Source organism: Anomalospiza imberbis, chromosome 13 (assembly GCF_031753505.1).
Source record: "Anomalospiza imberbis isolate Cuckoo-Finch-1a 21T00152 chromosome 13, ASM3175350v1, whole genome shotgun sequence".
Lineage (NCBI taxonomy): Eukaryota > Metazoa > Chordata > Aves > Passeriformes > Viduidae > Anomalospiza > Anomalospiza imberbis.
In genome coordinates this window covers 4,359,989-4,371,771 of record NC_089693.1, presented here as the reverse complement: position 1 = coordinate 4,371,771, position 11,783 = coordinate 4,359,989, and the positions used below count along the sequence as shown (strand labels likewise).

Below are 11,783 nucleotides of genomic sequence, written 5' to 3'. Positions count from 1 at the left end.
ATTCCAATACTCCCAAAAGAAGTTCAGGGAGCATCATCCTGCTCCAGTTGCAGCTGAGTTCCTGCTAAGGCAATACATCATCTTACTTTTGATCAGGGAAGTAACTAGAAAAAAAGCAGGCAGCAGCAGAAAGCTGGTACAGGAAGCACTAGACTTCCGTGTGTGTGTGTCTTTGCACATATGTTGCCTCTCCCTTCCTGAGTCACCTGTTGATAGCACCTTTCTTCTACCACCAAGAGAGAAGATGTGTCAAGGACACATCAGAGTCGATGCTGCAGGCCTGCTGTGCTGTATGTGATGCTTTCCAGTTGGCTCTGGCTGTTTCTTTTTACTCTGGAACATCTGAGCCAATTCCTGTCTCCATGAGGCTGGAAGATGTTTTGCAGAGGGGCACTGGAGAGGTTATTTTGCTCTGCCAATAAGGGTGTCATTTGGTTTGCAGAGATTTGTGAACAAAACCCAAACCAAATCACAACTCTTCGCTTAAATTTGCAACTGGTCACATTTCCAAAGCTGGGGGTTTTACAGCATTCAAAAATCTCCAGTACAAAAGACAAGTGGAAAGGTCTGTGTAGCTTGAAGTCACAGCTATTCAAATGCAGAAAATCTGTGTGAAAACATGTACATTAGTTTACAGCTGTACAAACCAGTCCTTGCTTTGAATGCTTCATGGATTGCAATTTCTCTATTTTTTAGTTTTGAGCTCTGTTGAATCAGAAGCTTCTAACAATGCAGGCAAGTTGGGTGCAATTTCTTGGGAAATATTTCACATTGCTCCGTGACCGATTCTACTTGTGCTTCACTAAATAAAGAGGAGACTCATCAGCATCCAGAACTTATCACAGAAATTAGGAGGCAGACAGCTAAAGTGTGGGTTTACACACTGAAAAGACTGGGTATTCTTGATTACAGCCTGTATTGCAGGTTTTTATGCTAGCTGAAGGGGTTATCTCCAATTTCATCTGTAGCTGCTGGACACTGCCCCATAGCAGAGCCGACCATGCCTGGAAAAGCTGTGAATACCCTCAGCAACAATTCAGCAGGCATTAAATCATCAGTGGAATAACTTCAGAGGAAAAACTTGTGAAAGCAGGATATGAATGAGCAGCTATTGCCTATATAAATAAGTAAACTTCTACCCCTTGCAGTAATGTAACAGACATAAAAAAAAAAAAAATCCCTTCCCTCTACAGCTCCCGCACATTTCTCGGTGTGCGCGTACCTGAGTCATCCACAGAGATCCTTATGTGAGTCCTTTGCTGCACTAAAATCTACTTTCTTGGAAAATGTAGAACAAACACTCAGGCTGTGATCTCATTCCTACCAGTGCCGGAGAGAGGAGTCCCAGGGGCTTCACTGCAAATTAGATCCCCTGGAAAGAGACAGAGAGCCAGAATGGATCCGACCTCTCTGCTGTTCCTGGGAGCGAGCTCCTATTCTTCCGTGCCCTCCCTGCCTTGCCTCTGACAACTTTTCCAGTAAGATTTTCCCTCCTGCGTGTGCTGTCTCTTCCCTTTCCCTCCCACCCCCCAGCAGAAGTTCAGGACAGGTATTGAACGGGCTGCCAGGCTGCTCCAGAGGCAGAGCCTCCGTGAGCTGTCCGGCAGTGGCTATTCTCATTCCCTGGGTCCTGTAGGTTATTTTCCAAAGAAGTGTGTTTTGGTTTAATTCTGTTTTTCTCAGCCTCTGTTCTCATAACTCCATCCTGTTGCTCTTTTGATCAGTTATACATCAGCTGTAACATAACTCTGTGATTTCATTTTGGTGCCGCTTACTTCATCCGAAAAGGAACTCGCTCTTCAAAGAAAACTTTTATTTCATTGTCTGCCACATATGCAAGTATTCCCTAAGGATTGGGGTTATTTATTATTTCGCTCCCCCTCTTTGCTTTCCCCTGTTCCTCTCCAAAAGACTAACAGACACTAATCTCCTTTCATCAGGTTCCCTCCTTCCTAATTTTTTTTTCTTTTTGCACAAAATGCTCGCCACTACCTTTAACACCTTATTGTGTCTGGAGTGATAATTACTTTCAGTTGCTGCAGCTGGTGCATGGGGAGGCGTGCGGGCCCTGTAAATTGGGAATGGGCAACCTGGGTGGGATTGCAGGAAAACACAAAGTTCTGCAAAATCAGAGAACACAGCTATAACAGGGATAATTTTGTTTTTCTCATGTTTTTCTAATTTTATTTTTTTTTCACCAAACTCATCTTTGGGACGTATTTCTAGTGAGTCGCCTCCATGACAATTTGTGGTTCCTTTGTTAGAGGAAAGGACTGGCTGATGCACGTGACAGAAAATAAGAAAAATGTGAGTTGGTACCTGACAGACTTAGTTAAATCTCACATTTGGAAACAACACACACGGACATATCTGGACAGGGGGACACATGGGTCTGTCAACAGTTTTTAAGATCCTCTAAGGCATTATTAATTCTTATTTCAATGTATACAGTATTCCTCTGAACTCACAGTGTCTTGATTCAATCTTTTACTTTTCTCTTGTTTTAAGTGTAGGATTGAGAAGGAAATTTGGGCTTTTTGTGAAAGTGAACACAAAGGCTGGGTCATAACCTTTCAAAAATAAGATTTCCCAACCTATATTTAGTAGGCAGAAATTATAAACAGTATTATTAGTATATTTTTTATGTTAGCTTGCCTATTTCAGTCCCTCACAGCGTATTGAGATGTTTTATACTCCTACCAACCATAAGGAAATTGGCACACACTGTTCACTGCATAAAATTAGGTTTTTATGACTCTAGTTTATACATGTTTTCTTAGATTTCCTAAAGTAAGCGCTACTAAATTATTTAATATACAATCTGAGATGCTTTGAATAAAAGGTTTGCCATAATCAGTCCTGCCCTGGGCGTGCTGGTTTGAACCCCTATGTTTTGTCTGCTGTCTGCTTTCCCGTTCTGTGCTGGAGCTTGGCAGATGTTTCCCATGCCTACCTAACGTTAGGAATAAGGTCCAGGTTTGAGGTCTTTTGCAGTTTTCAGACAGGTGAACAAAAAGGTGAACATAATCTGTGAGTCCCTCTTCAGTTCCCCAGCTCAGTTAGGTTGGACTTAGGGTTGGGGTCAGGAGTGCTCGGTGTCACACGCTGGGGAATGTCCCAGTTTCTAGGGCAGAGACCTGATGTTGTTGTCTGCTTTCAGCTGGAGTGAGGCTGTGTGGTAGGAAAAACAGGGAGGCAGCAGCCAAGATGACTGTGGGACTTTGCAAATTCCCGGAGATAAAGCAAGAGCAAAATATCACGAGCTTTGATGGAATTATTCTTTTTGATTTGCAGGCAGGGCTGCATTCCCAGGCCTCTCTGAGCCAGGGTCTGGGGCTAGGTTAAGGTTATGGTTAGGATTAGGAAGAGTTAAGGCTTTTAAATTTGACAAGCTGGGATATTTTGCTACTTCCAGAAAAGTAAATTGAGGGAAAGTATCAGTATCTTCAAATTTCTTATTCATTACTTTTGGGCACTGTGAGTACCTGGGTGTATTTTGGCTAAGAGTTACTATCCCATCGAAGAGTTGGGTCAAGTATGCAGGGGGATGGTACAGTCAGAATAATGGGATACCCACATGCCAGAGGATAAACTGAATCCCGTCTTCAAATCATCCCTTATTTATGGGCCATTTGCATTAGGAGCTGAAAAATTAGTTGTTTTGGTATAATGGCATGCTAAACTCCTTTGGAGTATTGGGTGAGGCTGTAAGAAATTATCCTAATTCCAGAATTGAGCTGTGTCTGCTCCAAGATCACTAATAGAGTCAATTTCTATTTCATGTCATTTGAAAAATATAAATAGGGTTTCTTTTCAGTGTAGTCAGAAAACCTGCCTCTTCCAACACTGGCACCTCCATGAGCTGTTGGGTGATTGCTGGCTTTCTACCTGTATTTGGGGGGAAAAAACTCCTTTTTCTAGGTGATAACTTTACACACAGTGCCATCTTTACTGATTTGGCCCACTGTGAAGAGTTCTCTAGCTGATAAATTCTTACAGTGCTTCAAGATTTCATCACTACATTTACACAAATCCCAAGTTCAAGTGTCATTTTCAGGGTAGCAATGACATAGACCTTTTTTTTCTTTTGGGGATAAAAGCATCCACTTTTTTTTTTTCTTGTAGCAAGTTGCTCTATTATAATTCCCAAATAGGCATTGCAATTCTGTGTTGCAGTCAAAATCTTTGCTGGAGTCGAACAAGAATCCCAGGCACTTGACCAAAGCAGTATTTCAGGAATATATTGTATTTATTTGAAAGATGATAATGCAATGTGGTCATCGTTTGCTTCACTGCAGGTATAAATCCTCTAAAACCATTGCAGATGTGGCAGGGATATTGCAACCCATTAACCTAACAGAATGTAACTGTTTTTCTCTTGCAAGGCTTGTCTGACTCGGTCTTTTTCTTTTTTTGCTGCGAGCGTGGTTGTATCTGTTGGCTCTGCGTGTACATTGTGGCGTTGAGTTCCGCTGTCTAGACCACCTCCCTGTGAATTAATACTGAAATGGAGAGGCTTAAATCCCCACACCTTCCCTCCTTGTCCCTCTGTGTGCACATTAAACTCAGACAGCTGAGATCTTACTCAGAGTCTGGCACTTCTGTGCTGCCACCCGCTTGAATGGGTATTTTTCAAGTGTTTGTGTATAACTCAGTGCGGGTATGAATGGTAGGGTCTGTCCCTAAAAAAAAAAAAAAATAATTAAAAATCACTATTTGTTATGGCACTTTAGTGTGTATTTAAAATTCCTCCTTGCTGCCGGGTTTGTGTCCAAAATGGAATTACTAGTCTGCATCTTTGCTGATTGTGAATATGTCCACGAGGCTCAATTTCAGATGTACCCATTTATGAATCTGGCGTATATGCTGAATGCAGCATTTTGTGCAGGTCACGTGTTGTATACAAAACATCTGATAAAATGCTGCTCACAGTCTTACAGATCTTAGAAATCCTTTCCATATGTCTAATCTTAAATCCTTTCCATATGTCTCCATCTATACATGAACACCAATTAGTCAATTAATCTGCCACCTTTATTTAATTAGATAGTAAAGAAGAACTTTTTGAAGTTAAATCTTATTTCATTTTTCCAGGAATCAAAAATGACAACTAGTAGCAGCAACAAATTACAAGATAAATTTCCTAATCCACTCAGTGAATACATTAATATTACAGTATTTGCTGAGTTAAAACAAGTCCAATTCAATATTCCCCTTTGCAAACAAAATACAATTGCATGAATCCAAATAATTTTTTTTTTTTGTAAAAAAATGGCTCTGTGTAGCAGTCCTGGAACAATTGCAAGACATTTTGACTCTTTGGTGTCCTTAGAAATTAACCCTGTGTTAATGAAAGTTCATAAGCAAGAATCCCTGTGCAGTGGAAATCCTCCCATGCCCCTCAGGGCACCTCTCCAGCCACTGAGCCGTGCTCCGCACGCAGGGCAGCCAGAGCGAGGGCCAAGGTGCTGCCTCAGTGTGTCCATCTCCATTGAACCTGTCTCATTAGCATGCTTCTGGGCTCCCCGAAGACATTCCATTTCATCTGAAAGCAAAATATAACAGAAACTGCATGTTCTGGGTTTGCTGCTGGCAGCTGTTACCTTTCCAGGGGGAAAAAAAAAATTAAAAAATTCCTCTGCCAGGTCCAGACCTAGAATAAATGAAAATAGCTACACTGAAGCCCACAGAGCAATATCATTTTGCACCTAGGGAAGGTTTGTCCCATGGATTTCTTACTTCAACTGCAAATAAACTCAATGTAGAGCCATTAGTATTTTTAAAAGGTGGAAGGGATGTTATTTGCCTATTTCTTGTAGCTGTACAAGAAAATTACTTTTTTTTTTCTTTTTCTCCACAAGAAAGTAGTTTTCTAATAATAACCCAAGAATAAGTGTCAGGTAGTTGCTGTATGATTTTCCGTGCTTTATTGCAGTCAGCTATTGGGAATGGGGTCTTCTGCTCACTGCAGAAGAGCTGCTTTTATTGGGTTGAGCATTGTTGTTTTCTACCTATGAATTATCCGTTGCTTTGAAGACTGATCACTTTCTTTTGTGGGGATACTTGAGGAACACACAACTTTCTTTTTTGGTACCTGAAGCCTTGTTAGTACGGAGCTTTCAATAACCCTCCTTTGTTTGTAAGTGCAGGGATGACAGAATTTGGAAAGTGACTTTTATCTCTGGATTTTTTTCTCTGATTTCAGAGTGAACCGAACATAAAACAATATTAGAGGCTCTTATGCTTTCACCTTGTGTCATAAAAGAAATTAATACGTGATCTATTTTATGTGCATTAAAAAAAAGCCCAAAAAATTTTCAAATTAATTGTCCTTGGACAGGTTTTTTATAGGGACCTGAATGTGGAGAAAATCCCTCTAACTCTCAAACAACTAATATGGAAAGAAAGCTATTCCTCTGGCAAGTTTTTCAAAGTGAAAAGGAGAATTTAATTGATTCATATCCAGACGTTTAGATCATGCTTTGATGCAGTAGTGGAAGTAGTTTATCTAGTTTATTTAGACAGATGAAATCATAGCAGAATATGTATTTTGTAAGTGAGAGAAAAGAATGATCAGGAAGGGAAAAATGCAACCAATATTCCCAACTAGAAAATGTACTTTAAGTCTCATCACAGTGGATTTTTAGGCACGAACTCTAATAGAGTTGCTAACTTGAGCAGGGCTCCTTGTGATCATAAAATAAAGCACTGAGGTTTTATACGATGTGGGCCTTGGAGATTTCAAAGTTGAGCAAAAGAGATTAGGATTCTTTTTTTTTTTTTTTTTTTTTTTTTTTTTTTATCCTGTTCCTAGTTTTTCGTATTTATGTATTAAGCTGCTTGTATTAAGCTCTTTGCTAAGTAGTATTTCTGATCTATGCTGCAATTTGTCATGACATTTCTCTAGGCAGCTATTATAAAGATGTCTGCTTCCTTTTTTTCTTAAACAAGAAAGTAGACTGCAAATAAGTCACTTGATTTTTAAATTACTACCAATTAAGAAAATGGAGTGTCAGGGTCCAGAAAATTGATAGCTGAATTCTGATCTTGGATCTGGAAAATACTGAGCCATAAAATATTCATACACAGGGAAAAAAAAAAAAAAGCTGATGTTATGTTCATCTGACCAACATATGTTGTTTGTGAGTGTCACTGGAGTTCCAATTTTTAGAATATGGGGAAAAAGATAATTTGAGTGAAACAGGCAAGCAAGTGCATGATCTGATGATCACCTAAACAGGTTTTAATTTAGGAACTGTTGATACTGAAGCTGCTTTCCAAGTCTATTCAGTACAAGTCAGCGAAACTCACGCTGACTTCGGCAGATCTCGTGGTTTTTTGCCAGTCTTTTCTAGCAGCTTGTCTGTTCTGCGTCCAGCCCGGGGAGAAACAGCACCTGCCTGCCTGGGTCCTTCGCTGCCTGTGTTGTCACGAAATCGGAGTGCTTTTCCCGAGCCATGCCTTTATCTTTGCTGCCCCAGCCCGGCGGGGAATTGTCCGCGATCCGCCGGGGCCGCGGGCAGCCGCTCGGTCCCGCAGCTCCGCGTCCGCCATCCCTCACCCTGCTTCCCTCTGCCTTTGGGAATTCGGCTTGCTTGGCACTTTCTGGGTATGATCCGGCCCGGAGCTGAGCTCCTTGTGCAGCACCCTCTGAAAAATGAGCATTTTCTGAGCCCTCTGCCGCCAGCCAACGCTGCAAACCCGCTGGTGTCCCCAAAAGCAGCAGCCCCCAAGGACAGGGGCTGGTCCCTGTTTGCAGGGTTGGGAGCGGGGAGAGGAAGAGGAGTATGTAATTCACAGGTGGTTGGGAATTGTAAAAAAATCCGTGCAAATCGTCAGAAGGTGACAAACATTTCTGCAGTTTAATTAAAAGTCTAATTGTACCTTTCAGATTCTTGCAAAAGGGAAAATGAAACAGTGAAAGCCTGTCATAATAATGTTTGTTATGAGTTTGATCAAGTCCACTGAATTTCCAGAACTTCACCACAGATTTCAACAGCCTTTAGGTCAGGACCTATCACATCACCTTTATTTTCTCTACCTGAGCTCTTTAATCTTTGTTTTTATTTTGCCTTTAATTTTTTTTTTTTCATTTGGAAGTTTTGCCTTTTAATATGTTTCCTCTGTGGAACATATGTATATCTTCATGACTTCTGTAATGACTCAGTTTTTAAGAGTAAGTCAGAAAGGTGGTCATTTCCACACACACATTTCATTTACAACTAAACTAAAAGGTGATTTATTGGTTCCTACTCTGGTTTCAGCTGTAGTTTGGACATTTTTCTGTATAGCAATATGTTGCCTGTGACGGCTGCAACCCCCCTTTCAGTTATTTGAACTTGATGTCATGTCCAGAGAGTGAATTCTCAAAAAGGAAAAAAAAATTAAAAAGACGGGGGGAGGAGTACAGATTTTGTAAGATACTTTTTCACCTTTAGGTGTCATAAAATTTTTCTCAAAGCTTTGAACTGCATTGTTTCGCTAAGGAAAGGTCCAGTAGCTGAATTTATAATTAAGAGCTGCTGATGTACATTGCATTTAGCAATATGCTGGGCAAGCTTTACCCAGCCCTGCTGGATCTGGGGTTGAGCCTTGGCAACGAAGCCGGTCAGGGCTAGAGTCGCACAAACCTCTGTAGTCTGTAACATGCTGTCACTAACAAACTTTCCTTGTTTCATCTCCTGTCTCAGTAGCCAGTCCACAGTTTCCTTTCTTCACAAATGAATTGTACCACAGTCCTGCACTAAATACGAGGTGGGGGATCTTTACTCCCTGAAATATTAATGGAGCAGAATATTTTTTTCTGTGAGACAGACTGGATTTTTCACTGGGTTTTTTTTGTCCCCCTCCATCTAACAAAGGTCCCTTCTTGTCAGTCAGCTTTGTAAAAGCAGAGGAAGCACCGAACACATTAGAAACCAAGATATGAGAGAACCCAACAAAAAACCTTCTTTAAAAAAAAATACTTTTGAACTTCAGAGAGGACGCAGCGCTTGCTTTGCTGTGAACACAGGGTTGGAGAGTTTTTTCTTTTTAACAGACATGTGTAGCACATTTGTTTCAGTTTTATATCCGCTGTCATAATATGATGGTTTTATTCGGGTTTTAAACATGCTTCGGCTGGAAACCCTACATCTTTAAATTAGGCAACCCTGGTGCCTTTGCGATTTCCCTAGCTGCACTCTCTCACCTTACCCAGGTGCATGTTAAATCAGTATTAATGACAATATCATCCTTCTGCAGTCATCTCCTGCCTGCAATTTGGTTTTAATTACCCACCACGTTGTCTTTCCCCCTCACTGACAGCCATTAAATAGGGAATGACACCAGAGCTGTGCTGGTGTCGAATAGACACTTCACCAGCGTGGTTGGTTCTTTTTTTTTTTTTTTTTTTTCTCCCTCTCCTCTTCTCTTTTCTTTCTTGCCTCTTTTTTTTTTCTTTTTTTTTTTTTTTTTTTTTTTTTTTTTTAATAACTAAAAAAATCCTTCTATAAAGCAGGCTGCAGTGCCTCCTCGTGGTAGTCATCAGGAAAAAAAAAGATTATTTTGCTCTGGCTTGTTTTGATGGCTGAGCGATGCTTGCTTTGGCTTAGCTAGAGCTCTTGGGGAGAGGGAAAAACCAGCATGATCTTTAAGAGAGAGAGAAAAAACAGCACTTAAAGATTAAGGCCTGATTGGGACACACTGAAGTGTCTCCTCGTTGGAATCTAACAGTAACTTTGATGTAGAATTTAATGCTTGCCTGACAGTCTGGAGGAGCTGCTCGGAGGCAGGAGCCCAGTCAGTCCCAGATGTCAGGGAATAAATAAAGTGCTGCAGGCAAAGCTGCTGGCAGAGGTGACCCTGCTGCACCCCTGCTTGCATCCCTGCCTGCATCCCTGCTGCATCCCTACCTGCATCCCTGCCTGCATCCCTGCTGCACCCCTGCTGCATCCCTGCCTGCATCCCTGCCTGCATCCCTGCTTACATCCCTGCTGCATCCCTGCCTGCATCCCTGCTTACATCCCTGCTGCATCCCTGCTGCATCCCTGCTTACATCCCTGCTGCACCCCTGCTGCATCCCTGCTGCATCCCTGCCTGCATCCCTGCCTGCATCCCTGCCTGCATCCCTGCCTGCATCCCTGCTGCATCCCTGCTTGCATCCCTGCTGCATCCCTGCTGCATCCCTGCTGCATCCCTGCCTGCATCCCTGCCTGCATCCCTGCTGCATCCCTGCTTGCATCCCTGCTGCATCCCTGCTTGCATCCCTGCCTGCATCCCTGCCTGCATCCCTGCCTGCATCCCTGCTGCACCCCTCCCTGCATCCCTGCTGCATCCCTGCTTACATCCCTGCCTGCATCCCTGCCTGCATTCCTGCTGCATCCCTGCTGCACCCCTACTGCATCCCTGCTGCATCCCTGCTGCATCCCTGCTTACATCCCTGCCTGCATCCCTGCTTGCATCCCTGCTTGCATCCCTGCTGCATCCCTGCCTGCCCCTCGTGCCCCTGTGCTCCCCTGTGCTCAGAGATTTGACAACTCTTTCATTCTCTATCTCTGCACAGAATTGTGCATAAACACGAGCAATAGGAATTTTTCATGCCAGACCCAGCCTATAAAAACGAGCCTAAAGAGCCTCCAAATTCCTTTCACTTTGGCCAGTGGTTTGAAACAGCCTTGCCCTGCACCCCCTCCCCAACACGGATATTTACCCCCGTGGGAGGATTTCCATGTGTGAACAAAATTCTTGCTAGAGAGATTTAATTCTAGGGCCTTTGCACTAAGTTTTGTGGTATTAATATTGATTTACAATGTGATAACTGGTGGTAGAGCCTGGTCCAAGATTTTCTCTATCAGCCTGACCCTGTCCTGGTCTTTGTGTGAGGTCAGTTTTCAGCAAGGTCAGTTGCAAGGACACTGAGAAAGAGAACTGAGCAGTGATTAGTGAACTTGTGTTAGGGAAAATACCAAAATATCTGTCTACTAGAAAACATAAAAAAAAAAAAAAAAATTGAAACATTTTTTGAGGAGTGAACAGTACTTTTTCAATTAAGAAATTTCTTATTCCTGTTTTTCCCATTAGGGTGTTAGATTATAAACAAAAGTTTATTGGAAGGAAAATTAAACAAAAAAATAAATCTAGTAAAGATGGCTTATGAAACAATCACTGCCCATCCACATTTGTTTCAGACGTGACAATATTTGACCTTGTTAAATGTCAGTTGCATTGATTTCATTTGAGGGGTCTGGATTGTGAATCACTAAATACTTACCCTGTAAATTTGTTGGCCCTTTCAAGAAAATTTCTAACTGAAACTTGAGGCTTATAACAGTGAGTCTACCAGGAGGGTTTATTCTCTGATAGAGCTTCCACATATTGGTTTACAGCTGTACTGAGTCCCCTTAGAATGTTTTTTTTTTTTTCCTTTCCTAATATGAAACTTGATGCTTGGAAAATCTGATAAGTGAGTTTCATTTCCCTGGAAATTTATTGCTTCTATTTCCAAGTGCAAGGAAATAAAACAAGTAAAAACAATAAGCAGTCTGTAAGGAGGGTATTAATGAGGGGTCACTCTTTTCTCATGTAGGCTCAAGCTCAGGAGAAAAAGAGAAAGGAGTTGCTTTGGGGGTAATCTAAATGGCTGGTGCAGTATATTTTGCTTTATTTATTTGGTAGGATCAGCTCTTTTCTATTTCCCTCTTTAAAACGTGCTCTCCAATTCCGAGCAGGATATTTATGACAAGAAATACAAAGTCTTTTCTTCAGGTAGTGGAAACTCCTCTGACTCAGCTCAGGGACTGGCT

At 41.8% G+C, this 11,783-nt stretch overlaps 1 long non-coding RNA gene across 2 annotated transcripts in view; it reads left to right on the top strand.

Annotated features, from left to right (window-relative positions):
* The first annotated feature begins 1,353 nt into the window (after window positions 1–1,353).
* Window positions 1,354–11,783, top strand: part of LOC137481757 (uncharacterized) — a 134,635-nt gene continuing 124,205 nt past the window's right edge. For both annotated transcript variants that reach the window (XR_011003650.1, XR_011003651.1), the window contains exon 1: window positions 1,354–1,478. This is a non-coding gene — a long non-coding RNA (uncharacterized lncRNA). The remainder of the gene's footprint in view (window positions 1,479–11,783) is intronic.